General features: G+C 39.7%; 1 protein-coding gene and 1 long non-coding RNA gene across 3 annotated transcripts in view; one reads left to right on the top strand and one right to left on the bottom strand.

Moving 5' to 3' along the window:
* The window catches only part of DLX5 (distal-less homeobox 5), a 48,807-nt gene extending 38,745 nt beyond the window's left edge, over window positions 1-10,062 (top strand). Inside the window, exons 4-5 of one of the 2 annotated variants that reach the window (XM_085567136.1) lie at window positions 6,600-6,762; window positions 7,296-10,062. The gene's annotated coding sequence lies outside the window, so the exon portion shown is untranslated. Of the gene's footprint in view, window positions 1-6,599 lie in introns of both variants that reach the window. The other variant, XM_077787902.2, reaches the window with a different exon arrangement.
* The window catches only part of LOC116183209 (uncharacterized), a 61,013-nt gene that overhangs the window by 8,442 nt on the left and 26,852 nt on the right, over window positions 1-25,719 (bottom strand). The gene's annotated exons all lie outside the window — the stretch shown is intronic.

The following is a 25,719-nucleotide window of genomic DNA, read 5'->3' as shown; positions in this document are numbered from 1 at the left end:
TATCCAAAGCCTTGTTCGGGTACATTAGATCTGGCAACAAATAATTGTTGTGTTTTTAAATAAACAAATAATTGTTTTGTATTCCATAAATACACAGTCCACATTCCTTGTGTCAATCTTAGCCTTTTGGTTTGGAAGATTGTGATTTAACCTCTAACTCAATGAGTGGCATATCCACTAAAAAATTAAAGTACAAGTTCTTTCTTCAGAAAATGCTTATTTTGGTAACAGATGAGGAGTTCAAGTAGTGCCTGTAACAAGGCTGAGGTTCACTCACAGGGCTTTTACATCGCCATGTGGTGGAGACGTGCCCCAGTTAGGATGGATGTAATTCCTGGTTTGTAATGGTGTAGAGGCCAAAGAGCCTTGGGCAAAAGAAATGCAAGTTTCTAACCACTTTTTTTGTCAATTTAACAGCTTCCAATTAATCTTGTGCCTTTGATTGAAGGCCTCAGTAAAGGACAGGAGAGCAAAATATAGCTATTGGTTAGATAAGCTATTCTGGCCTCTGGAAGCTGGCCTGGAGGCTATAGGTTGGTAATTTCTCCTTTATTCCAAAAAATCTACAAAAACCAAAAAACAACCAGACAAATCAAACCCCTCAAACACGAAAAAAACCCAAACAAATAAAAGACCTCATGCAAAACCAGAAAGTCATCTATAGAATCAATAGAATAATAATCTGAGCCCCTCAGCTGATTTTAGGTAGACACTACTTTTTTCGAAATATTGCAGGGAAATTAGATTTTTCACAACCTGCCCTGTACAGCTTTAAAATAAAGTTTCTGCTGTTTTGGTTATTTCTGGAGATTCTTCTACAGCTCAAATATTGTTTGGTTCTAATCTTATATGCATTCTCAGATTCCCATTAGCAGCCTGATTCTCCAAATTATTGCCATGCCAATTTGAAAAATACTGTTTACCAACAAATAAATATATTTCAATATTTTTTCTACCTACTTTTGGATGTGTAGGAGGGAAATGAAGCTAGAGTATATGACCTGTGCTCTTACAGTAGACAACTGAATATTTATGTGTTTATAATGGATACATGTTTAAGGTTCAGCATTGCTATCTGTACCTATTATTACTGTTGTGTTAACATCATTATTAGTTTGCACTGTTGTAGAGATCCCCCTAAAGATCAAAGTCCCTTTGTATTATGCTCTGAATGAAGAAAATTAGAGGTCCTGCTCCCATGCTAATCACCTCTGCTCATGGTTCAGCTGCACAAATGTTATATTTGTAAAGTAGCTTCTGAGTGTATAGTCTTGAACATCAGGGGTGGAAAACACATACCAGATGAACTCCCTCTGTCATACTGTTCTTCAGCGAAAATTACTATGGCTACATCTTTACAGATGCATGTCTACTCTGGTTTTGTACAGTTTGGCTGTTTATATACTCTATTCATCACTCTATCAAATGGTTCTTTGATGATTTGGTCATTTTATCTGATGCATTCTTGCACAACATTGAGATATTTTCTCTGTAAACTCTAAGCATCACGTGACTTGGTTTTTTGGAGCATCCTCTGGAGTTCAGGACAAGGAATGTGGTTGTCTGATAAGTGTTGAAGGTTTAGAGGTGTGTGAATAAGGAGAGTTTTCAGACATATATTTGGTATACTTCAATGAGCAGGTGCTTCACTCTTCTGGGAACCTGCTCTCCCATGGTGCTAACAGTTTTGGTGCATAGCTACAGCAAATGTAATTTTCCTTGCGGGGAAGAAATATGTGATTCTAATTTAACATGAACCATGTATATAATTCTGCTCTTTTTATTGTTGGGAACGAGATATATTTCCTTTACATTAACATGACATCCATTGTGCAGTCAAATGACTGTTGCTTACTGGGAAGGCCATTTAGAGAAAGCTGTGCCTGACCTGTAGAACTGACTCAGGACAGAAACACGTTTATGACTGAGGTGTCAACACTGCTGGTTACGTTGTCTGCTCATGAGTTTTGTTGCTTCATATTTTTCTTTCTCGTTAGTCTCATCTGGTATAAAGAATGGGGAAAATGACAACATATTGGTTAAAAGCCAAATATATTTATATCACAGGCAGGACCTTGCATTGTGGCTGGATAACATGCTCTGTCAGACCAGTGAAACTGATGTGAATAACTCACAAAGTTTTTGCTTGCCTTCAGCAACACCTTCTAAACAGTTGCAATATCTCAACTAAAGCTGCATTCTCAATGAGCTGCTGACTCTATATCCTACAGTGGGAGAGCTGTGTTCGTGGCAACCCTGGTTAGAAAAGACAGCTGCTTTTTCAGCTATGATGTTGAAATCCTGATTTAGATGCCAAAGTAGAAAAAGTTGTTTTTTAAAAACAACAATGGTAGCAAAAACTGTCCTTCTAACAAATGTATGGTATTATTCCTCAATTCATTTTTAAGACATTTTGTTTCACTTCCCACTTAACAGTATACAGAAGGAAACAATAAAGCTTGCATCACAGATCTGAAGAGTAGCTCTTGGGCTGGTCTAGAGGAAAATAAGGAGCATGAGGCTAAGCCAAGAACATGTGTGGAGACTTGGCACCATGAAAATACTCCAAATTCCTGCTCCGATCCCCTCTGCTTTTTGTATGCCCATTCTAGGCAATGTGACAATGTGTTTTCTTACTGGGTACATCACCGCTGGAGACAGGATGTCCTCTGGGGCTCCTCCAATAGGAGGATGATTTGTTGGTTTAGCAATCATTAACTCATCCCTATTTTTTTAAACACAAATTAAAGCTGGCAGCAAAGTAACCTCACGCTGCTCAGTGGCAGCTCCTTGGCAGCTCCGTGTTCTCCCTGGTTAGGTCTCCTGTGCCAGCCCAGCCATGGACTTCAGAAATCGTTTGGAGTGCTTCAGCTGGCTTGCAATCAGACATATGTTCCCAGATCTGTACTGGCAGGTAACTGAAAGGCCTCTCAGAAAGCATCTAGGGTTTTCATTAAAACCACGAATGCATATATTAGCCAAGTTATTTAAAACTGGAAGGAAGGAGATGGACACCATGTACAAGTATCTGTCTAGTAAAAGAAGAATTTTAGGTTACCAAGCAGTTAGAACTAGGGTATTTAGGTACATGCAAATAATTTTGGGTTAGGTTGAGGTCAGCAGTCTCTGCTGGTTTCTAAGGCATTGATGGGAAGGTATCTGTAACATTCAAAAGGCTGCTGACAACATCAATCAAAACCTATTAAGTGACATGTTATTTACTTGGAGATCTGCTGTATTAAGATGCCATGTGGTTGGAATCAGATAATTTTAATTGTTATCACATGTAATTGTCAGCCACATAATCAGGTCTTACCGATCTTTAACGCTGTTTGTTTTTGAGACTTCTTTCCTGAGGCCCAAACTCTTTGTGGATTATTTCAGTGGTCTTTTTAATATCAAAAGCAAAACTAAAGTTTTCAGAGACCGGACATCACAGTGATCCTACATCTAAACAATGGACTCTCTGATGTTAAACCAACATTGTAATCCAAATTTCCCAAAAATTTCAGACCTCATTATAAAATGCTCTTTAGCTGTAAAAGCAGCAATGGAGCTTTTTGTTCTAACCATGCAAAAGCAAACAGACAGATTCTGCTTTTACTCACATTGTTTTGAATGGATTTACTCTCTGTTTTCATTAATGTCACTGGCCTAGCAAGTTTCTGGAAGATGTACATGTTACAAAATGGAAAAAGGAAGCATGCTAGCAGCTATTAATTGTTATTTGATAGAAGCAGAAAGTATCTGAAAATATATTATGATTGTAATTTTTTTTAAAATAGCACTGGGGCACACATGTATTTCAAAGCATATATGGTAGCAGTATTTTCCTGATTAATTTATTAAGATTTGAGTAATTGAGATGAAGTCCATTTCTTCACTGTATTTTACCTCAGGTTTGTATCTAAAAAATAAAGGCTGCTCTTTCCAGCAACTTGCAATGTTGCCAGACAAGTTGTATTTTACACTGTACTAAACTTTTTAAACTGTACTAAAATGTTTGATAAGCTTTTTATTTCATAATATCTCTTAAGATTAAACAATGATAATCCATCTCTTTAGAAGACAGTTCTTAAAAGGTAATTTTCTTAAAGAGACATACTACAGGCAGATTAGAAAATGTTGGCTCTGGTTAAATTTGCATATATTTATACTAATAAAGTATGATCAATTTGCTTATATCTCCACTATCTCTTCCTCTGTTACATATAGTAAAAAAAAAAATCTAGTTTTGGCAAAAGCATATATTCCTCTTGGCCTTAAGAGTTCATAAAACATATCTGGTAATTTTTTCTCCAGCTCATAATCACCTTTATTATTAGAAAGACACCTTACTTTCAGTCTGTCTGGCTTAAGTTTCCAGCCCTTGGTGCTCCTGCTAGATGGAGGACTCCTTTTTAACTTGGTATTTCCCTGCTGTGAATCTCTCCTGTGGATAACTAACATCTTCCCATTTTCCTCCTGATAAAATCAACATGGAATTATTTATTTTTTTAGTTTGATTTTTGTTTATTGCAAGGAATTCTTGTTTGAATAACTTTGTGGTTCTTTCCTTAACCATTCCTGGTTTCTATTGACTGCCCAGTTTTCATCATCTGCCAAACTCATGTCATTCAGAGATTGTATTTAGGGATATGTTTACAAGACCATTGGTGAAGTTATTAAAGAACATGAAGCCTTGTACAGAACTCAAAAGAACATTGGGAACATCCATTCAACTACAAATTCCAGCTGATGCCTATTTTTTTTTTTTGAGATCTGTCAGTTTATAATCCATTTGATATGTTTTATTGCTATTATAAAATACTAGAATCATAATAGTATGTAAATTCCTGTGGATATGTATTTAACTCCTCCTTTCTCCTTTCTCCTTTCTCCTTTCTCCTTTCTCCTTTCTCCTTTCTCCTTTCTCCTTTCTCCTTTCTCCTTTCTCCTCCTTTCTCCTTGTTCCTTCTGTACTACTATACTAGCAGAGTGCCTTCCATGTAGAATAATTACCAGTAAAGAAGTCCATTGAAGAGACTTGATAGACTTGACCTGGCACTTTCTGTACCTCAGGATTTAAAAGCAAATTCTTTATTTGGCTCTTGAGGACCTTTTTTTACTGACTGAATAACTACTTAACTAAGCTGATATAAGTAAATAATTTGATGGTGTAAAAGCTTAACTGCAAATATCCATTGTGAGTTACCTTTCAGTCTTCACTTTTATTTGTGCTGAATATTATAGTATATATCCAGAAAGCAGAAAGAGAAAAGCCATTAATGACAAACACACAAAGACAGTATTACATTTGAAATTGTGACTCTGAAATTCAAAGCATGATGATTTTAGTGTCTCCTGCTAAAAGCTGATCCATTGTAAGTGCTAAAACAAGCATATGCACTATTGAAATCAGGAATCTGTGTTGTTGGTATTCTTCAAGTTGCATAATTGAATGAGACGTGCGCAACCAATTTAGCTATAATGCAATGACACAGAAATTAGCTTCTACAAGCTCTGACTATTGAGTATGTTTAATGTACCTGGGGCCCCAAAATATATGTATTTATTACCAAACCTTGTGGATAAACAGAAGTAAATCACCCTGAGAAAACCTGCTGCTAACAATATTCTGTGGTTGGCATTCAAGTTAAATTGTTTCCAATGCAACTACTGTGGAGCATTTGTACCTAAGAACTGAAAGGCATTAAATATGAGACTAAGTAATGTCCTATAGCTAATATACATTAATATTAACAGCATGCGTAACATAAACATGCCTAAGCAATTAGTATAACAGTGCAATAGGGGCTGAGGGGAGTTAGATGCTCACAAGGCAAAGGTCTGTGTATCTCCATGACCTCGCCATGGACATTACAGGTTTTCTGACCTCCAGATTCTGCAGAGGTAAGGAATCATTATGGTGTGTCTGAGCACAAGACCTGTTCATTTACATCAGATTTGATTGTTGTGGTTTGAGTTTTTTTCAACACACGTGTCTCTGGCACCTCCTCTCTAGCTAATCATCTGAAGAAGACACTTGACTTCATCAAAAATGCCAGGGTAAATTAGGACAAAGTCTACAAAAAATTGTTGTTTAGCTTAGAAGGAATTTCAGTTGTGGACAAAAATCTTCATTCTGCCTAAAAAAAAAATTATTTTTTGATTGCAGCAACCTTAAAAGTGACCATCAGACAGATCAAATTACTCCTGAATTCTAGAGTGAATTAATGGTCTTCAGCTTTAAAAATACACAGATATATTGTTGCAATAACCTGGAGTATTGACTGCACATCAGAGGATGACTCTTGATAATTTTCTTCCAGATCACAGTTATGAAAGGGGATTCCTCATCTCCATCTCCCTCAAGCAGTAATTAAAAAACTCCAGCAAACCAAACAAGCTGTTGGCTGAATTCAGTGTTCACATACATGTGCAATTTCTTTTTTGCAATCAATGAGTAACTTCTGCATACAGCCCAGGGCAAAGTTTGGCTCATCATAGTAACACTTTAACATTAATTTAGGATGATTAATGATCAAGTCAGTAGCTGTGTAGTATTTGTGACTTCTATCCTAACACTGCTTAACTTTATATTATTTTTTAATTTACAGCTGCCATGGAAAATGACCAGAAATCTACTATCTGAGAAAACCCATCCATCATCTTCAGGCAATCTTCCAATCTGTTAACTTTAGCTGCTACTAATAAGTGTCTCAGTCCAGGAAAAGCAATTATTACGATGTTTCACAGAACAGCTTCCAGATAACATATGATGTAAGCTGCTCATGGGCAACATTTCTTCTAAGGAAATGAGCTTTTTTTTTTTTTTTCTTCAGTAAGCAACTTTACCAATGCAAGTGTGATAAAAACAGAGGAAAAGAGAAGAGCTGTTGGAAATGGGATTTTGACCATAGCTACTGCACCCATTTACACTTCCCAAAGACTTGAATCACAATGCTTTTAAAGCCCTTGTTATGGGTGCAGACTGTCAGTAAGGTTGAGAGATCTCACATGTGGCTGGGATACGGTCCCTAATGTGTTACATCACATGGAGCCAAACCAGGCAACCTGGTTTGACTGCAGGTTCACACCCAGAGAGTGATATCTCATCTACGATCTAACACTCGGAACCAGCAATGCAAAACAAGCCAAGCTGTGTCTGTTGGCATCTCTATTTTGATTCCTGCTATTTCAAGGCCCTTAATGAACATGCAGCACCACAGTGGGCTGCTGCCTGCAGCCCATAACCTGCTCAGTGTGCTCACATGTGGCAGTCACTTGCATTTTTCTCTGTCCTGTCTCCACAGCACACAGGAAGGCTGCTGTGGTGGCGGAGGTGCCACTGGGAGGCATTGCTGTGAGGGTGGTGAAGAGATGGAGGCCTCTCCAAGGTAATCATGGACCATTATTAAGTGGCTTAGATGGATATCCTGATGGAGGATGAACCCACCTGTGTGGTAGCACATTTACTATCACACATCTGAGCTCCCAGTGCAGAGAGCTTCCTATTAGAAAATGGGAAACCAAAGCAGGAGAGTGTCTAAAAAGCAGCATATGGTTTATCTGTGACTACCTTCTCTGTAGCCTGATTTCTGTAATGAGAAATGTCTCTCAAGGGATTGAGGAGGAAAATTTTGACAACTCCCCTATGACAAAAAGCATACATTGATAAAGTTTACTTTCAGATCCTGGAGCAAATACATTTAGGATCAGTCAGATAATAATATGGGGGCATCTCACCAAGCCTCTCTGATTAGTTTTGAGGGCTGGTTAATACCACACATCTTTTTAGAAAGTTCCTCATGGCTAATACCTGGCGGTTCTTCACATGTCCTTTTAAGCAGATGTTACCTTGTGACTAATTTTATGTCTGCCCTTGCTTGACTCCTTGATCTTGAAGGTTGACAGCATTTAGTATGATTTCAGACACCCCTCTACCTCATCAGACTGAATGACTTATCTTTTCAATTCCACATCTCTGGTGTATTGTGGATTCTCTTGTTTTGTTTAGATTTCTGGTTGTAGACTTGCTTTCTGATCCCTGAAGAATTAGATACTAAAAGGAAAGCATGATCTGTAGTCCTTCCAAAAATTTCAGATTAGTGTGCTAGATCTTTCTGTGTAATATGCAATCCAAAACAAGATACCCTTTACTTGCTGAGCAAAGGTTTGGTCTTGAGTACCATCATTAAGCTGCTTGCCTTTAATTGTCAAAGATGGATAGAAACCAGCAAACAATTTGATTTTGATGTCTAACAAGAGGGTAAGATACATTGCTGAAAGGTCAGCAGTCAGTGTTTGGGAGTTCTTGGCCCCTTGGACACCCTGACAATAAGTGCCTGGAAAGGCTGATTTTGCAATACAGCATGCAAGTTCATCAGGTTTGGTTATAGGAAAGTCTACATTCTTCTTGCATTTCTTAGGTGGTTTAATGTATTCACCAATTTAGTTAAGATTCCTTTGTTCTCCTAGGCAGGAGTTCTACTGTAGTGAGATGGAAAGTGTTAATATTACTTTCCCTAGGATAGGACATATTGAGAACTTCTGCCTAGTAATTTTTTTTATTTTAATATATTTCTTATTTTCTTCATTTGAACAGTTTTTGGGCATCAATGTAACATATTAAACTATCATAATGAAATTGTGAGCAGGAGCAACTTAATGCTACCTGCTTGATTCCTGACAGCATTATGCTGTCTGTAAAGATGAGAAAGGTAAAAATAAAAATGACATTTCCAATTTGGCAGATGCCCTGTAGCATTAAGAGGGAGTCCATCGATTTCAAGGATAGAAATTCTTATAAGCCTAGTGAACTGAAAAAAGTGCTACTTCTTTCTGTATATTATAGAAGGAGATTCTTAAAAAAAAAAAGTAAATTAAGATATCAAATTTAAACTTATTCTTTGCTGTTAGTTTGAAACCAGAAATTGTCACTTCTTTCCCAGAGCCATCCATTTTCATTGAGAGTGACTCTGGCCTTTCTGGTATTACTCCTTATGTTATTTCTCAGCAAAGTGCTCAGCCTTTAAAATACAAACCATTAATGAATATATTTTTTTATCCAGATATTAATTTTCTTGTATAAGACAGTCTTATTCCCTAAATCTTTTAGGCCTATCACTCAGTTTATATGCACAACAAGTCTTTGACAGTTCTGTATTTCTTCCTAAAGCAGAAAGTTAAAAGGAAATAAAAATGAATTCTTATGCCTAAGTATTTGAAAATTACTGTGGTCTAGATGTCACTAAGGCACAAATATCATAGTACATATTCAAAAGAAATCACCAGATGCAGAATACAACATTCCAGACACACCAGATCCAATTCATACAAGCCTTTTGTCTGAGTAATTTACTCTCCTGAGAGTTAAGGGAAATTGGGTGACAATTTTTCAGTTTTGTATTTTGCAACTTATTGAGGTCCCCAAATTCATATTTCCTTACACTCTTCTTTTATACTGACTGTGTTTGTCAGAAAACATGTGTGAATGAAAATAGATCTGAAATTTGCGTTGCTTTTGGGGCTTGGTCCAAACAGGATTAGCACCCATAGAAGGATCTCACCAGAGGTTTCCATGACTTCTAGTTAGGTCATTAATGACCTTTCAAACATTTTGGTCTTCTGCCTTTCATATGAAGAGGAATAATGATCCTGCATTTGAAAAACATTTTGATATTGCCAGGGACGCAGACATTAATCACTGTTATACCTCTTTACAAGGGTAAGAAATAAAATACTGTTTAACAGAAAGACCATGCTTCATTATATTTGCAACAATGGAAACTGGAATATAACATTTTTATTTTTAAAAATCAAGCCACAGATTAAGTTTTGATTGCAGTATTTTGTACTGAAAATAAGAATAAGAAAGCAATTAAGTATTCATAGTCATGCTCTCACACAAACACCTTCCATGGTGAGCCTGTTTATGCAACTGAGTATGCCATACAATTGCTTTTATTACCTTCTTATAAAACAGCCTGTATAAACCACTTTTTTTTGATTGTTTCTTTGTGTATTGTTGAGCGTGTTTGCATTCTAAAGGGCTTTGCCTCATTAAACAATTACCATAAACTTGCTGTAGTTTGTTTTTTTCCCCTTCTCCCTCAGAGCACTAGAAATATCCATAAAGAGCTCTTGCCCAGCTGGGATGTTCTATGTCTCCCAAGGCTAGCAGTGGGAAGCTTCATTCTGAGGACAAAAAAAATCTGCAGAGATTTTCTTTAGCTGGAGCATCAAAACAACAGTGAGCCTGGGCATAAAGGGGGTGAATGGGATTGAGCTCTGCCAGGTCTAGCAGGGCTCTGGACCTCTCTCTTTTTGACACAAGCACAAGAAGAGTGGAGACTTTAAAATACCAGTTTTGCCATGTGAGGAGAGGAAATAAAGGAAAGGTGGATGGGTTTGTTGTAGGGTAAAATTTTGATTGATTCTCTCATGGGTTTTGTGGTTTTCAAGGGGGCAGGGCCTTTTTCACCTGCCCATGATAGTCCTACCCTCTGCATGCAGTTAATCAGATGGGAAGGGACCTCCAGTTTCTCCCTCAACACCTCAGTACAACTGCTCAGCTGGTGAGATGTAAGATATGTATAACTCCTGTCAAGGATTTTAGCAATTTGTTTCCTATCAGTGTTGAGGGATGAAGCAAGAGAACTCTCTAGGGTTGCACCTGGGTGAGCATAAATAGCAGTTTACCGAAAACATTGTGAAACAAAGTCAGAGCTTATCCTATGGAAAGGCTGATGAAATAGTCTAAAAATAATTTTCCTTAAATAAGTTTAACAAAAATTTCTTAGAAAAACAAAGACTCACAGGTAGAGGAACCAGCTGAAGATAAAGGTGATAGGGAACACAGATGGCTGGAAGGTCTTTGAAATACAGTCCTCAAATCAGAAAACACTGATTTGTCAAAGACAGAACTTTCAAAGGGAAGGTGGTTATAAGTTCAATGAGTTTCTCGTCCAAGTAAAAGACTTTCATTTGTTGTCTCAGGGCAGCCAGAACTCTCTGGATCAGATATTCAGATTCAAAACGTCAGACCACATGTAGGACTATAATCTCTTTAAGATGACCCAGGGACATGGAAGTCAGCACCCCACAGTCTCAGTGGGTTCTGGGCTGCATTCTGCTTCAAAATGAGAGCTTCTCCTGTTGGAGATGTTCCAATTTGCATAGGTTCCAAAGCTTTCATTAGGCAAGAGTGAAAAAGCCCGAGTTGGCAGTCCAGGAATTACATTACCATGCTGAGAAGAGCAGATGGAAGTCCAGGTCTCTTCTCAGGCTGACATGTCATTGCTTGTGTATAGTGAAACTATAATGGAAATGAGCAAAAGCATCCCGCCCTCTTCCAGCACACTGAGATCATCCTGGACTACCACAGATTTTTTTTTCCTGTATTTTATTTTCTTTATAGAAATATTGTTTTACCCAGTTCTTCAATGGCTCCAGTGATAGTCTTACTCTCTATTGACTGCTCAGAGCAGGCCCTATTTGAAAGGACTCAGTAGCATCCTGAAGTAGAAAGCAGTGAGACCACTTGGAATTGTGAGATCTTCCACTCTGCAGGAAAACCATTTTTCCTACCTAGCTCTAATCAGGGACAGTTCGGTGAAAAATAAAAAAAGATTTTAAGGCCAGGAAAGTATATAGCACTATAGCACTCAATAAAGGTGCCCTTTTTTTCAGGAATACACAGAAGTAACTAGCATGAGTCTCTTGATATCTACAGAAATCCTAAATAGAGGTGCAGGGAGAAGAATAAGGCAGGCCTTCAGTGTGCTCAGGGACTGCCCCAGGGGAGGAAAGCCATGATAATTACTGCTGTCAAACAACATGCCATACCCACAGAGGTTCTTCTTTTCAGATTGCAGACTGAGGCAGTTGGAGATGCTAGGGCTTATTTCTCACCATTCCATAGTCTCTTCAGTCCTTCACTTCTATGTAAAGGAGTTGTAAAGGCTCAGTGGCCTTTAGAACCTTTGCCTGACCACACTGGCTGTTCTGTCCACTGTGGTGCTGTGATGAAATACATGAGAGGCAGGGTCACATCAAATGATGGGCCTTGCTAGGAAGCCAGTAGAGAACCATCTGTGTATAAATGTAAGAAAATTAATTTAATCCTGCCCTCCTGTTTCACACAAACTCCCATTTAACTGGAATATTACCATACCACATGGTCTTGGATCACTACAAACAGTAGTCTAGCTCTGCTTGCCTATTCCAGTGGTAATTGCAAAGGGTTAGTCCAAAAATCTATAATCTCCTTTCCTGCTGTTGGCTGTAATTCCTATGAGGTGCTGAACACCTACCTTTCAACATCTGACTCCAAATCTCTGTTCTTTGACTAAACCCAAACCATAAACCCATGAATAGTTCCTTTTTTCATGATCATGTAACTTCTTATACAACAGAATTCCCTCCAAGTACCCACACCAGTTCTGAGGGTTCCTTAGCATTTTTCTTTATTGCAGTTATTTACTCCAATGCAAATTGTTCAAAACATTGCACTGTTATCAGAGCTGCTATGATAAACATGGGAGCAACAATAAGTGTATCCTGCAGCTTTAAAAGTACTCATGACAGCCTCACCTCTTCTTATCTTGACACCATCACACTGCTTCACTACATCTAACTCTTAAGAAGTGGCTTATATTTATTTGTTGGTTGTCTGAATGATTTTGGAAGCTGCCAGTGACTTTCCTAATTCAGTAATGCTGCTACTAGAGCATTAATCATTCATCATATCCTGAAAGCAAAAGCGGAGTGATTTAAGAACAAAAGGATTTAAAGAAAAATAAACACATGACCCACTGCGGCTGCTTTGGGGAAAGTAGCAATATATGCATGGCAAAGGCAGTAATGAATAGCATCTGCTTTATCTGTGGAAGAGCAAACAGTGTAGACATTGATCATTTCTCAAAAAGAGTGGCTTTGACCAAAAACATGGAGGAAAGCCATCCAGAAGCTATTTTGTGCAAATGAAGTGCAGATTTGTGTATATGAGTCGATACACCATTTGCTGTTTCCTTTCATTAAAACCACAACATTAGCACTGGAAAATTATTATAATGGTTACAGTCAAAGCCACTGTAATGCTCAATTCTCAGAGAACTCAGCGAGTGAAGGGGAGGAAAAAATCCGATCTCAAAGACGTGTGCTTTAATGTAATGAAGCTCTAGTGGAAGTGGCTTAGGTATCTTGTCTTTTCATGCTCTTACCAGCTTATTGTGTAACTCATTCATTGCATCCTCAGGGCCATGCAATGGCACAATGGGCTTTCTCAAAGCACCCTATTACCACCTTGGTTTCCTCATTGTATTTCTGCCAAATCCTGCTCCTTTCAGGACGATCTACAGTGGGCCAAAGTAGTTCATGCTGTGCCTTGTCTGGTTTTCTCTTGAGGGTTATTTTAGCCCCATGGCTCCTTAGAGGCAGAGTTCTGTAGCCCTCCCAGCAGCCACACTGGCCTGGAGTCTGACCAGAGCTTCACACTACCCGTGTTCCATGCCCCTATCAATAGACAAGCAGAAGAAGGCATTGGAGGTGTGCAAACTAATACCAGAGACAATGTCTTTGCTTTACATTCTGACATATTCTTACATTAAGGGCTTCTGCTCAGGCACAAGCATTTGCAATGTGCATTATTCGATGTCTGTGAGGGGATTGCTCTGGTGAGATGCTCACAGGAAGAAGGATGTAGGGTAGTAGCCCATGTACCCCATGACAGTGATATCCAGCTTTAGAGCAGCGAAGGAGCTCTTCTTTTTTTTTCCTTATTCAGTGTTGCCTTCTTGCTGCTATGAGGCAAATCCTTCCAAGATTGCACAAGTTTTCTGTGTTGGGCCAGAACTTTTCTCTCAACAAAACTAGGATCTAAACTTCCACTTGCCTTCATGGCAATGGACCTGGAGCCCAGGCTCCACTGTGCCTACAGCTGTCCAGTGAAATCCTCCTCAAATTGTCTTTACAAGCCATTCTTTTCCCTGGAAGTGCTCAGAACCAGATCCTGCTTGCCTCTTAAAAACCAAGCAAACCCCCTAACCAAGCCAACACAATCCTTATTATCTGGAGCAGCAACTGCAGTACAGTATTCCCTCATAACAGGAGACTTTTCACACACACAAACCTTTCATGATACTTTCAAAGCCGGAGTGTCAGAAGGCTATTAGCCAGTTTGTTACTTGAGTCATCCACCTCTTCCCTCATAAGGTGACTATAAAGGCAAAAGGGCAAGTGAAATTTCTCGGCATCACTTTCAGACCTAAGTTGGGTGAATGGCTGGTCCCATGAGCTGCCTCCCTTCTTGCCTCCTGTAAATGTGCAGCCCTGAGCCTGAGCATAGCTGGGGTTTGGCACACTTACACTCCACCTCTGCATTGCTGGGAGAGGCCACTGAAAATATACAATCCCCAGACGGGAGCGATTTAGTGAAATTAAAAACAGACAGGGGGCATTGAAACAAGGAGGTGTCAAATGTTCCCCCTGCCCCACCAAGATTTTGATGTGGCTGCTATGTATACCTGTCTGTCTCCTCTTCACTGCTGTCTAAGTTTGAAAGTTAAAATGCACAGAAGGAGTGGAATTAGAGCAAAGTAACACACCCTCTCACAGACATACACATGCGCTTTTAATTGTGTGTTATTACCAGGTAATTTCAGCTTGTCCAGAGGCAGGAAGAAAACAGCCTGTAGTGGGGCTTGGGCCTCCAGAGGTATTGTAAAACATAACATCCAAAGGCCTTCCTTGACTCCATTGCTTCCTCCAGTCCACAAAGAATGTATTAATTCACATTGTTTGATTTTTCCAGATGACGCTGCTTTCCCACTGTAGTCTTTCTACTATTATTTTTTGGTTTTTTGGTTAAAAAATGCACTTTAATGCATGAGTGAGTGATAGCGGTGCTGCCTTTTGGCAAAGAACAAGCAAGAGGAAAATTAAGTCAAGATAACTTTCTATAGTCCCAAGGAGCTGCATATTTCAAACAGAATAAGAATGCTTTATTTGAATATATCACAAACTTGGAGGCTTCAAGAGAATCACAGCATTGCTTGGGCTCACAGGAGTTGAAGCAGGAGCTAAGAAAGATTTTTATGATATAAGGTTTTCAAATATTATCCATTCTTCATGTCCTCTTTTGTAGTAGTAGTAATGGTACAGAATGTGAAAAAAGGTGTCACTGAAGCAAGGCAATAAATTAAAAGCAAATGACTACCATAGAGTATAAATCTGCAACTGCCAAGTAGATTTGCATTTCCTTATTACTGGTGGGAATAGGAAAAATTCTAGGAGATATAAGACATAATATTTAAAGCATTAAGATTGTGCTTAGACTAGCAATATTTAAAAACACAGGGATAATTTGGGATTTGTGAGCCAGTGGGAATCTTATCTGCACCCATTAAATTCATCAAATGGCAAGTAAAAATAAAATAGTAACAAAGATTAAGTGAGCAGGAATATGTGGGTTTGGTGCAGATATTGCCAAATCTCACTTTGCCTCGCTAATGTGAATCTTCGCTATTGTCTGCAGAAGGGTGGACAGAGGTGAACTAGAAATCCATTTCTCTAGACTTCCATTAACCTCTAAAAAATACACACATTATTCTAAGGAAAAAACCCAAAAAACAACAACCCAAAAAAACCCAACAAAAAAACCCACAGCATCATGCAAGTTAAGCTGAATATTTCTATCAATCAAAACCATCTGGAATATAGGAAGTAAAATACTCTTTATAGCTAGTGAATAAAAATTACTCACATAAAGATTAAATGGCCACCTCTTGCCCACGTAAGAGGTTTAGCATTGAGATGCTTCATTTATTAGGATCAATGTCATTACTTACTGTACTGTTATTACTATATTGTTATTACTACTGCATTTACTATGCAGCTGGGCAGTGTGATGAAAAATATTAGAACATAGCTTAGTTGTTTTTTTTTTTTTGGCTGTGTGAAAAGAGTATTTTGAAGAGGTTCATGTAGTTGCAAATGTATCACTAATTTAACAAATTGAAGAAACAGCAGTAAAATGGCAGCTAAAATTCAGTGTTGATAAAATATTTATATAGCCAAAAAAGAAAGAACCACCCACCTTTTTTTAAGGACTTCTCAAGCACTGATTTAGAGGGGAATCCTAGTTAGCAGTTCATTGAGATACTCTTAATATGAAGCTGTGGGTTAAAACCTTTGGTGAGATTTAATGGTATGGATAAGGAACAGAGCAGCAGAATTCTCTTACATAAATCACTATCACCAGTTCCTCCAGCATTGCATAGGTGGGACTGGCTGTTCTCTCTGCAGAAAGAGAGTGCACTTGGAAATGAACTCAGAAATTACTCTGATTCATTGGTAGAGAAATTGGAAAGGTGGGATTTGTTTCTCTTTGAAATGGAGAGAAAAAGAAAGGGACATGATAAAAGTAGAGAAAATAATCAATCAGTGTTCCTTGTAACACATAGCAAAAAGTGGACACTTGATAGACAGAAAAGGCAGATAAGTCCAGACCACTAGCAGGCAAGTTTCCTACTTCCTGAGGGCTCACATGGACTCTGGCTTTGCCAGAGGATAGGGAATTCAACAACATGAACAAAGTCTGAAGTCTTCAACAAAGTCTTCAACAAAGTCTGAAGAAATGCTGAGCTTCTTTTTGGGTAATGATGCTATCTGCAGTTACAATAATTAATGCCAAGAAAAATAACATTAGAGAAAATACAGGAACTTGTAGTTGAAGCCAGCACTCATTGTTTTAGGGATTATTTCACAATCTTCATTGGACTGTTGTTGGGGCAGGTAATACATTGTGTTATTCTGAGCTCTATCAGATAGGGGATAGTGAGCAGATGCACCAGGTTGGTCTAGAAAAGCAATTTTCATATTATTGTCCTGTCTAAACTATAAATATGCATTTTTGTCGGGCCATCTGATAGCAATTATCAGTTTTTACAGCAATGTCTTTTCTGCTGTACTTTGTAGTTCATTTTTATAAAGAAGTAAATAAATAGGGTTTTCCAGATGGAATTTTGGTCATGATTTCTCTCTGATGAGCTGCTGACAAATACATATGCATATTTTTAATTACTATCCTCATTTTAAAATCAGACTGATTCATTAAATGATGGAAAATGGCTCAGGAAAGACATTGCTCGAAGCCCGCTGCTTCTGGAAAATGGTTCAGGAATGTCAGGCAGTACTTTAAGCCCTCTGCTTCTGTTCCCTAACTTTTTACAACACACAGGATCTGTGATCCAGACAGATAGGACACTTGGTATCTTTTCTTCAAATTCTCTGTATTTAAAATACTACTCCAGTGGTTTCTGACAACTGCTTAGGACAATTTTGCTTAGCCTAGCGGAATGTCCTGGAAACTACTGGCAATGATTTAGCTCCCAAAATTGGAACACATTTAGCAGAGACAGAAAGCCTATGAACAAATAATGGACAAATGCCAGAGTAAATAAATGTGGTTCATGAGCTGTGGTCAGAAATGTCTCTCTTTCAGTATGCAGTGCAAATCTTTTGCCAACATTTACCATAAAGTTATTACACAAAGCAGTTTTTCCTCTCAGTAAGACAAACTCAATGAAAGACTGCTTCTAGTCTAGCAGCCTACCATTAGGCTGCGATAGCCTGTCATGCCACGAGGAAACCTGTGTGCAGTTGGTTTGCTTCAAGCTGTGCTTTTGATTTTGTTACTCAGGCTTCTGTACAAAAAGAGAAAGGCAGCAGGAGAGAGCCTCCCCAGAGTTCACCACTCCTTTAGGAGACCATGGAGAACCACAGGGCAAATTTTAGGCATCTTGTCTCCCAAGCCCATCTCTTGGCCTGGCTGCACAAGTCCTCTGAAAGCACTTCCTTACACTGTCATTATGGAGAGAGGCATTGCAGGCATCACCACCACCCAGCAGCATCACCTTCCTTTTCAAATGCCCCATCAATGGCTCCAAGAGAGGAAAGGGCAGGCATAAATCAATGACAAGCTACTGCTAAGGCTTCTTCCTGAAACTCCTTCACCATGTGTTGTAGGATGATTTCAGGTATTTATGTTATCAATAAGTGATGGTTGCTGGACGTGGGTCTAAGTGGTCAGAACTTCTGCTCTCTATGTGTTTGGAGGAACTGACTGATGTCATCTTCCAAATTCTGCAGAAATAACGAAGAATTTGCAGAGCTTCTCTGTAGCCATAGGAACCCTGACTCCAAAGCTAAACAGCTAGACATGGATGGGTTTGGCTGCTCTCCCACCAAAAAGGCCCTTCCCAGCTACCAACCTCCCATGCAAGAACAGAAGAAAAAAAGCTTGGTGGAAGGGCTTGCCTCACACTCAGGCAATTTGAGGTTGACCCAACACCAAGGTGAAATAAATGAGGGAACCAAAATGACATTGCTTTGCTCTGCATAGTTTTCCTTGTACTAATCACTGAAAATGCAGAAACAGAGACTAAATTAATTTTGTGTGTTGCCTATGGATGCTAAGCCTCAGTTGAGTGTATCATCCCAGGCATAATGCCATATGGAATGATTTTCAGCTCCATCCCTTGGTGTGTGAATGAGAAAGCATCTGGTTGATAAAAAGTAATTTGAATTTTTGTTTAAAATCTGCCCCACCTCTCCTTTCACACATGAAGATGTGAAACCATGCACCGTGCCCCAATATTCAGAGAAGCATGTTGAGTCAGACCAGAACAGAAATCCCAACTGAAATAATTAGATAGGAATCCTAACTGAAAGAGTTAATGGGAATCTTGTCATTTACAACTATAAGAAATCCTTAATAAATGCTGTTCTAGCAGTTTTCTGGGTTTTCACGACTGACAGGATCCAGGCAAACAACGCTAAATTATTTTGATAATGCCAGATAGAGGCCGAACTGAAGTTACAGGGAACACTGTCCTGCTTTGAAAATGTGGAATATTTCTGGATATGAAAACGTCTAAACCCACCCAAGCATTCTCTAACAGGGACTGAATAAATATGCTCTACTCTAACCCCATTCCTTTAATGAACGTGCATCATTCTGTGCTGTGCCCGGCAGATGCAATAATAGCAATGTCTGGTGAGCTTCTGCAAGAGCCCTGCAATGAAAGCACCTTCCCCTCCCGCCAAGTTAAAAGAGAACAGGCTGACATGTATTGGAAATGCACGGGCAATATAATGATAGCAAATTGCTTTGAAAAGAAAAAGGTTCCACAGCGCACGTGTCATTTCAATCCCCAGCTCGGAGGCAGCGCTTCAGCTCCATCCTTTGTGTCTCCCTCCAGATCTACGCCCCTCCCTCACCCCTGCCTTTGGGGAGAGCACTCCCGCACTGTAGATCAAAAGCAGCATCTTCACTACAAAGAAGGAGAGAGCTCACGAGTCTGTACTTCCCCCCTACCCCCCCCCAGAAAGTGGCAGCTTTGTTACCCTCTTCATCACTCTTTTAAGAGCATATTGGAAAAATTCTTTCCTTTTGGTCCTTCCTGATGAATTCCTCTGACTGGGACATTCCTGCTAGTGCCTGTTTCCCTGTTCAGCCCTGTCCAGGCTGTGCCATGAGGCTTTTGTCACAACAATGGTTCTTCTGAGATGGTGACAGAACATCATCTAACACCCAGGAAAATGGGGCTTAGCCATTATTTCTAGAATATATTCAAGCCCTTTGGGAGGTTGCTATTGAAAAGGCCAGGGATGCTATTGGTTTTTTTAATTCTGATGTCTAACAAAATAAAAAAGTTGTCTACTAGCCTGAGGAGGAGCTTAAGTTTTAATACATCCAGTGGGCTGCAACTGTGGGTCCAGAGCTATCAGGAATGAAGGGGAGATCATATTATCCCCTCATTTATCCCTTTGGACGCATTTCTACATCCTCCCTCTACTTGCTTGACCCTTGGGTGGTGTTTATGCAATTCCAAATGCATTTTACAAAGAGCTGGTTTTATTTTTGCTCAAAAATTTTCAGCTTTTTCAGCTCTGTGAAAAAAATCCCAATTGCGAAATGGTGTAAATCACACTCATCCACCTTTCTGATGTGCAATGCAGTCAGAGTATCTGGACATTGTCAGGGCATTGTAGCTCATATCCCAGGGTGACTTTGTTATAAGAAAGGAGTTTAATTTTTTCCTCTTTTGTAACCTTGTGAAATTTCCACATTAAAAAGCAATCACATCTTTCAAACCAGCAATGATTGTGTTTGGCATCATGGCTGCAAACCCCCAGTGTGCAGGGCTGAGCTTGTTTTCACTAAAATGAAATCAGCTTTCAAAATAAACGATCTGCAGCAACATTATATTCCCCAAATCTTATAATCCTATTAACAGAGTTGGATTTTTTCCTTTTTATTTTTTTTTTTCTTTTTTTGTTCCCATTGCTACCAGACTGACAAGATTGGCCCAGTTTCAAGGGGTACAAACAGACAGTCAGCTGAGGATGCAGCCAAGACATGCACTGCAAGCCGAGGACCAGCTCTGCCAGGGCCTGTGGTTAGAAGCTCTTAACGACTATTGTAAGCCCTTAAATATAATCATCTGTATTTCACCTCCACCTAACATAGTTCATGTGTAGCATGTTCATCTGCTTGCACAGCCTTTCAAGAGACTCAACAAGCAGCCCTGTTTGCAGAAGCGAGAGGGGAACGGGTTGCCTTGGCTCTCCCCGTGAATGAGGCTTCTATCAAAAATGACACAGCGGTGCCAATGTGGTGAAGGGAAATGTCTCCAAATTAGCCTGGGCAAAAATCTCTTTGCCAGAAGTGGAAATTACGTGGTAATATCAAAAGGCAACTTTACTTATATATAATTCCAGGTTTCTCTGCAAGTATTTTTTTTGGAAGAAAGTCAGGACTCAGTCTTATGCTGCTTTTGCTGGTCCTGCCTCCCATGCCCTTCCCATGGAGGGACTGGGGCCCCCTCCTCTCACAGGCACAGTGCACCTTGGAGTCACTCTTGGAGACAGGGTTGTCTTAAACCCTGACTGAAAAGGTGCAATAATTGGCCCAGGAGGTAGAAATCCTTGTGATCATGGCAGAAGTTTTACATTCATTTTGGGATCAGGAGGGAACACACAGAAAGTGCTGAGACCATACCCATGGGAGGGTCCCTATAGTCCTGCAATTCTTCTGTGACAATGTTTATTTGGGGGTTGCACGTGTTGGAAAACTGGAACCCCCTGCACAATCCATGTTTCTGAGGGGTCACAGCTCCCAAGAGCGTGGTGGGTCAGCAGCTACTGTAGCCTGCCAACTACTAGGGTGCAGAATTTGTAATGAAAAGGTGTCAGGTTGCTCCAGCTGCTCTTGGGGTGCCCATCATAGCCTAGAGAGAAACCTGGCATGCACGGGATCACCAAAGCTCAGACACCCCTGGCCCTCCCAGACAGCTTTTACTGCAATGAAATGTTGAGTGGGGAATGTAAACATTGCTTTTGTTTTGTAACCTTTTCTTTTTATTAGTTCATCAGGACAACAGTTGTTTCCTTAGGCTGTGGATCTGAAGCTGACAGGGCCCTGCAGCTGCAGGAACGTGGATCTGGGCACAGTAGGCTCTGTCAGAAGCTGCAGTTGCGATAGCATCTGCCACCTCCCTCAGAACTGCTGCTCCCTCCCTTGTTTACTAAGTGGCTTTGCAATAGCTTTATGTGAAATTCAAAACCATAAAGTAAAAACATTAGATTATGAGGTAAACGCAGTTTACTCTGTTAAAACAGAGTAACAGTTCTGTTAAAACATAAGCACCTGTTTCTCCTCTCCTCACCTCTTCACTAACACTGCCAGCTGAAACGTATTTTTGACAAACTCTGTGATTAATAAATCACATCAGGTCAGATCTGCTGCCACTGAAAGCCAGGAGAGATGTGCTGCTGATGATGCTGGGAGCCCCTCAATCAGTATTTCAGTCCCACTTTTGTAAAAAAGCAGTGCTGAGATCCCCAGGGTAATAAGCTCGGTTTAAAAATCAGGAGATTTTTAGGTCTAGGAAACAGGGACTTTATTTTACCTGAGTTTTGATTTTTAAGCCTCTAGAAGATTACATGGCTGAGCTTTGCTGTGTAACCAAGAGGATTTGAGGCTTCAAAAAGTAAACAAAGGAAAGATGATATTCTGCCAGATGGCTTCTGCCAGGAGCTGGGGTTTCTGCAGGGCAAAATATTCCAAGATCTGTGACAAAATCTCATGAGCTACAGCAGTCCAGAGCTACAGCATAAGAAGACCCAGAGACCAGTCAAAACATTCACATGTAGCTGCAACAGTAAAATTGCTGTTTAAGCAGGTAATTTCAGGGCCAGACTCAAAAATTATTACAGTCTCTTCCACTGTTCTGGTTTTAATAACTTCACATTCCATGCAAATTGCTATTGGGATATTGTTAGCCTTCTGATAACAAATAAACATACCTGCTACAGACACAGCCAAACTGCATCTGCTCACTGTATTCATTAAATGCTCCTCAGCTGTAGAATCAGATACTGAAATTAATTACATGAATAAGGTACAGATTTGCCTACAGTTTCTCCAGTGCACTCTGTTTAGGCATGACTTCTTTTCTAATGGAATCTTTTATTAAAATATAAAGTCAGATTTGACAAGCATTCATAGGCATCTGAACAAATCTGCTGTGGACTTGTCTGCATTCCACTTACAGACATTCTGGTAAAATCAGAGTAGATTTGTTTGGATATTACATCTAGATAGTGTCTGTTGCATAGTTCCTTTTGTTTTTACAAAAGGAATTATTCCAAAGGCTGTCTAGTTTTATGTACTGAAAGAGTTCTTAATTTCAGTAGTATCATTACAAACACCTAACACTGTGTATAAAATAGAGTAGATCCCTCCTCCATCATTGCCCTCATTTTCGGGGGATTCAGACCACCTGAAATCTGAATCTGCTAGACATTTCCACGCTTCCCTGACTCCCATAGCACCCCCTTCATCTTAATGCTGGAGTGGGCAGAGTGACTGCAGACTGCTGAGTGCAGAATTAAGCATTTGGAAAAATATCCTGCTGAACTGGAATCTTTCTGGGAAGGGCTGGATGTAAGAACCAAAGTGTGAGGCTGATGCTGGGGTTGTATAATCTTTTTATTTTCAGAGCTCTTCACCATCTAAAAATTGGAATTGTTGTAATAACGAACAAATGCAGGCAGGCAATGATTTGGGAAGAAATCTAGGTGAAATTTGGACATGAGCAAGGGAGACTGGGATGCATGAGTCTCGCTTTTTATTTGGGATTGAGTAAACTCAGATTCTTAAGCAGATATGACAACGTGAGTGTATATGCTAATTCCTAACTATCAAGATTTTACCATAAACAATGGTAGAAAAAAGTAGTGGAATAATTATGAAAAATATACTGACATTTTCCTTTTAAGAAATTTCAACTTTTTTCCTGAAGAAACAGTTTTCTAAGGCAATTTACTCAGACAATAATAGAAGTGTATTTATGTAGCTGAAAAGATTAGTAACTCTCCTGAGAGAAAACAACAGATTCCATTTACCCATTGGGAAACTACGACAACTTGCAGCTGCAGAGTGAAAAAATAAGTTCTGCTGGAGCTTGTGCCAAGAGGAGCTGCCTTGTACCCCTGCTCACCGGACTGTCCTCTGCTGGCAGCCCCTCTGCAAACCTTGACTGCCATGTGCATGAGCTACAAGTCTTAAGGCTGGTGTTTGCACTGCAGAAGTGTTCAGTCAGCACAGCATAAACTTATAAAGTGCTCTCCAAACAGGCAGAGGGCTCGATGAAGTTTCCTCTCCAGTTGTTCCAAAGTCCCAGCCAAAAATCTCAGTGGGATTTCCCGGAGGAATTGCAGATCAAGCGCAGCAGAACTGCAGCCAAACACCAAGGCTGGAAGTTTGTGTATTTGCTGCTTTCTTCCTTGGCTCCTGGGTCAGACCCTACTTGTGGGTTAACTGAGACTGTCACTAACCCTGCTTGGCCACTCTCACCTTAGCCTTTCCCATGATCTCCTTTCCTCTGTCAGTTCTCTCACTGCAGTCTCACCATCTTTCATTGTTTGAAAGGGAACCTCTAAAGGGTATTTTTTTAAGGCTCAGTGCCCAGAGCAACTTAATTGCATGATAATCTCAGCTTTTGTTTAAAAAGAAATGTGCTAAACCCTCATGATGGTGGGGAGAAGATTGTACATTTGAATCTTTGGGGATTGTAGAAGGCAAATAAAATATCTAGTGTATATATATATGTTTAGTTTCATGGTTTGGAGGTGGGAGAGTAGCATTTTATAATATCACAAGATTGGCAATAGTATACTTGGTTTCTGACAGGACTGACTTTTTTCTCTTGGTCCTTGTCTATTTCTGCAGCCTGATGTGCTTGTGGCTTGGCAAATAAGTCTCTCTGGACCATTGTAATATTTTATTGGAGCATATATAACTATTGGGACAACAGCTGTAAACCAGAAGTGAATTCTTATTTTCTTTTTTATTTCATACTCTGGCATGGTAGATATTATAGCTTTGGTATTTTCTGAAAAGGCAACAAAAAGTCTTACATTTCCTGGTATGAAAATGATGGGTACAAGAAACAAACACCTCCAATCAGTGGCCTTTTAACCTAATGGCTCTTTCCAGGGTGAGTGACATTAATACTTTTCTGTGCTTGCAAGGCCACATACTTCTTTCTGATTCTTACTCTAAAAGCAGGGGTCATGTTAGGACAAATATGATTGTCCTCAGCTAGATTTTATCTCCTTTCAGTAGTAGGAGAACAAGCTTTCAAGAACTCTGTCTGGAGGGCTCACTACCTTTCTGCAGCTTTCTCACTTATGGAGCTATGGTTTTCTCTTATTTCCTCCTTCTTTTTCCAACACATGATAGTGCTTTTAGACAATAACAAAAGTGAGTTCTTCACCACCAGCACATGCTAAACACCAACGAGTATGCAAAGATACTGAGGAGGGTGAGAAGGAGAGGCTAGGATTCTGTGCCTCACACGGGCTCCGTGCTCAAGAATGACTTTGGGAATTCAGACAGTTTTACATGTCATATTCCCACACTACATCCGAAAGAGAGGGTTACCCTGTTCGTTGTTGTTGTTTCTGGTTTTGTGGATGTCAAGGTATTAGTACAGAGCAGCTTGCTGGAATACAAAGCCTTTCTTATACTTTGTCTCATCACAGAGAAACCCCTAGGTATTGAGGCATGCTAAGAAAGGATCACAAAGTGTTCAGATGATCAAAAGGCCATTGTGCTGCAATAGCCAAGACAGGTGCCTGTTGTAATTTGCCATAGATACTTGAGGGGAGGTCAGCAATGACCAAACTTCATCAGCTACAGATATGTAAACATGAAAAAGATCCAAGACAACCAAAAGTAACACTGTATAAACCAGTAGATATCTTCTGATGAAAACATGACAGGCCCAGCTGGAGAGAGGACTGACTGCTTAACTAGAGACGATGGGGTTTCTTCAGTAGTCCTTATGGTTGCACACTCTGCTACTTAGTAGCCTTGGTCCTCTTCCTGAGGAAGCTTTTAAGGTCGCTAGCCAGGCTGAAAGCAAGGGGAAGAGTTCATCATGTTAAAACTTATAAACTGGCACCAGGGAACCAGGGATGAAAGTTATAATGGATATATTCTAAATCTTTGTTGCCCATGATTTGAATTATGCATTATAGGAATTACTATAGCAAGAACCATGTAAAGAAGTGGAGTACAAGTCTTAGGAAAGAAGAGGCAGTGTTTTGTTGAAGGGTGTCATTGGTCACCAAAACCAGCTCAGGTCAACTCACTGCTGCATTTCC

Source organism: Lonchura striata, chromosome 2 (genome assembly GCF_050655825.1).
Source record: "Lonchura striata isolate lonStrDom1 chromosome 2, ASM5065582v1, whole genome shotgun sequence".
Lineage (NCBI taxonomy): Eukaryota > Metazoa > Chordata > Aves > Passeriformes > Estrildidae > Lonchura > Lonchura striata.
Note: the sequence above shows the minus strand (reverse complement) of the source record. Positions and strands in the feature narration are given on the sequence as shown.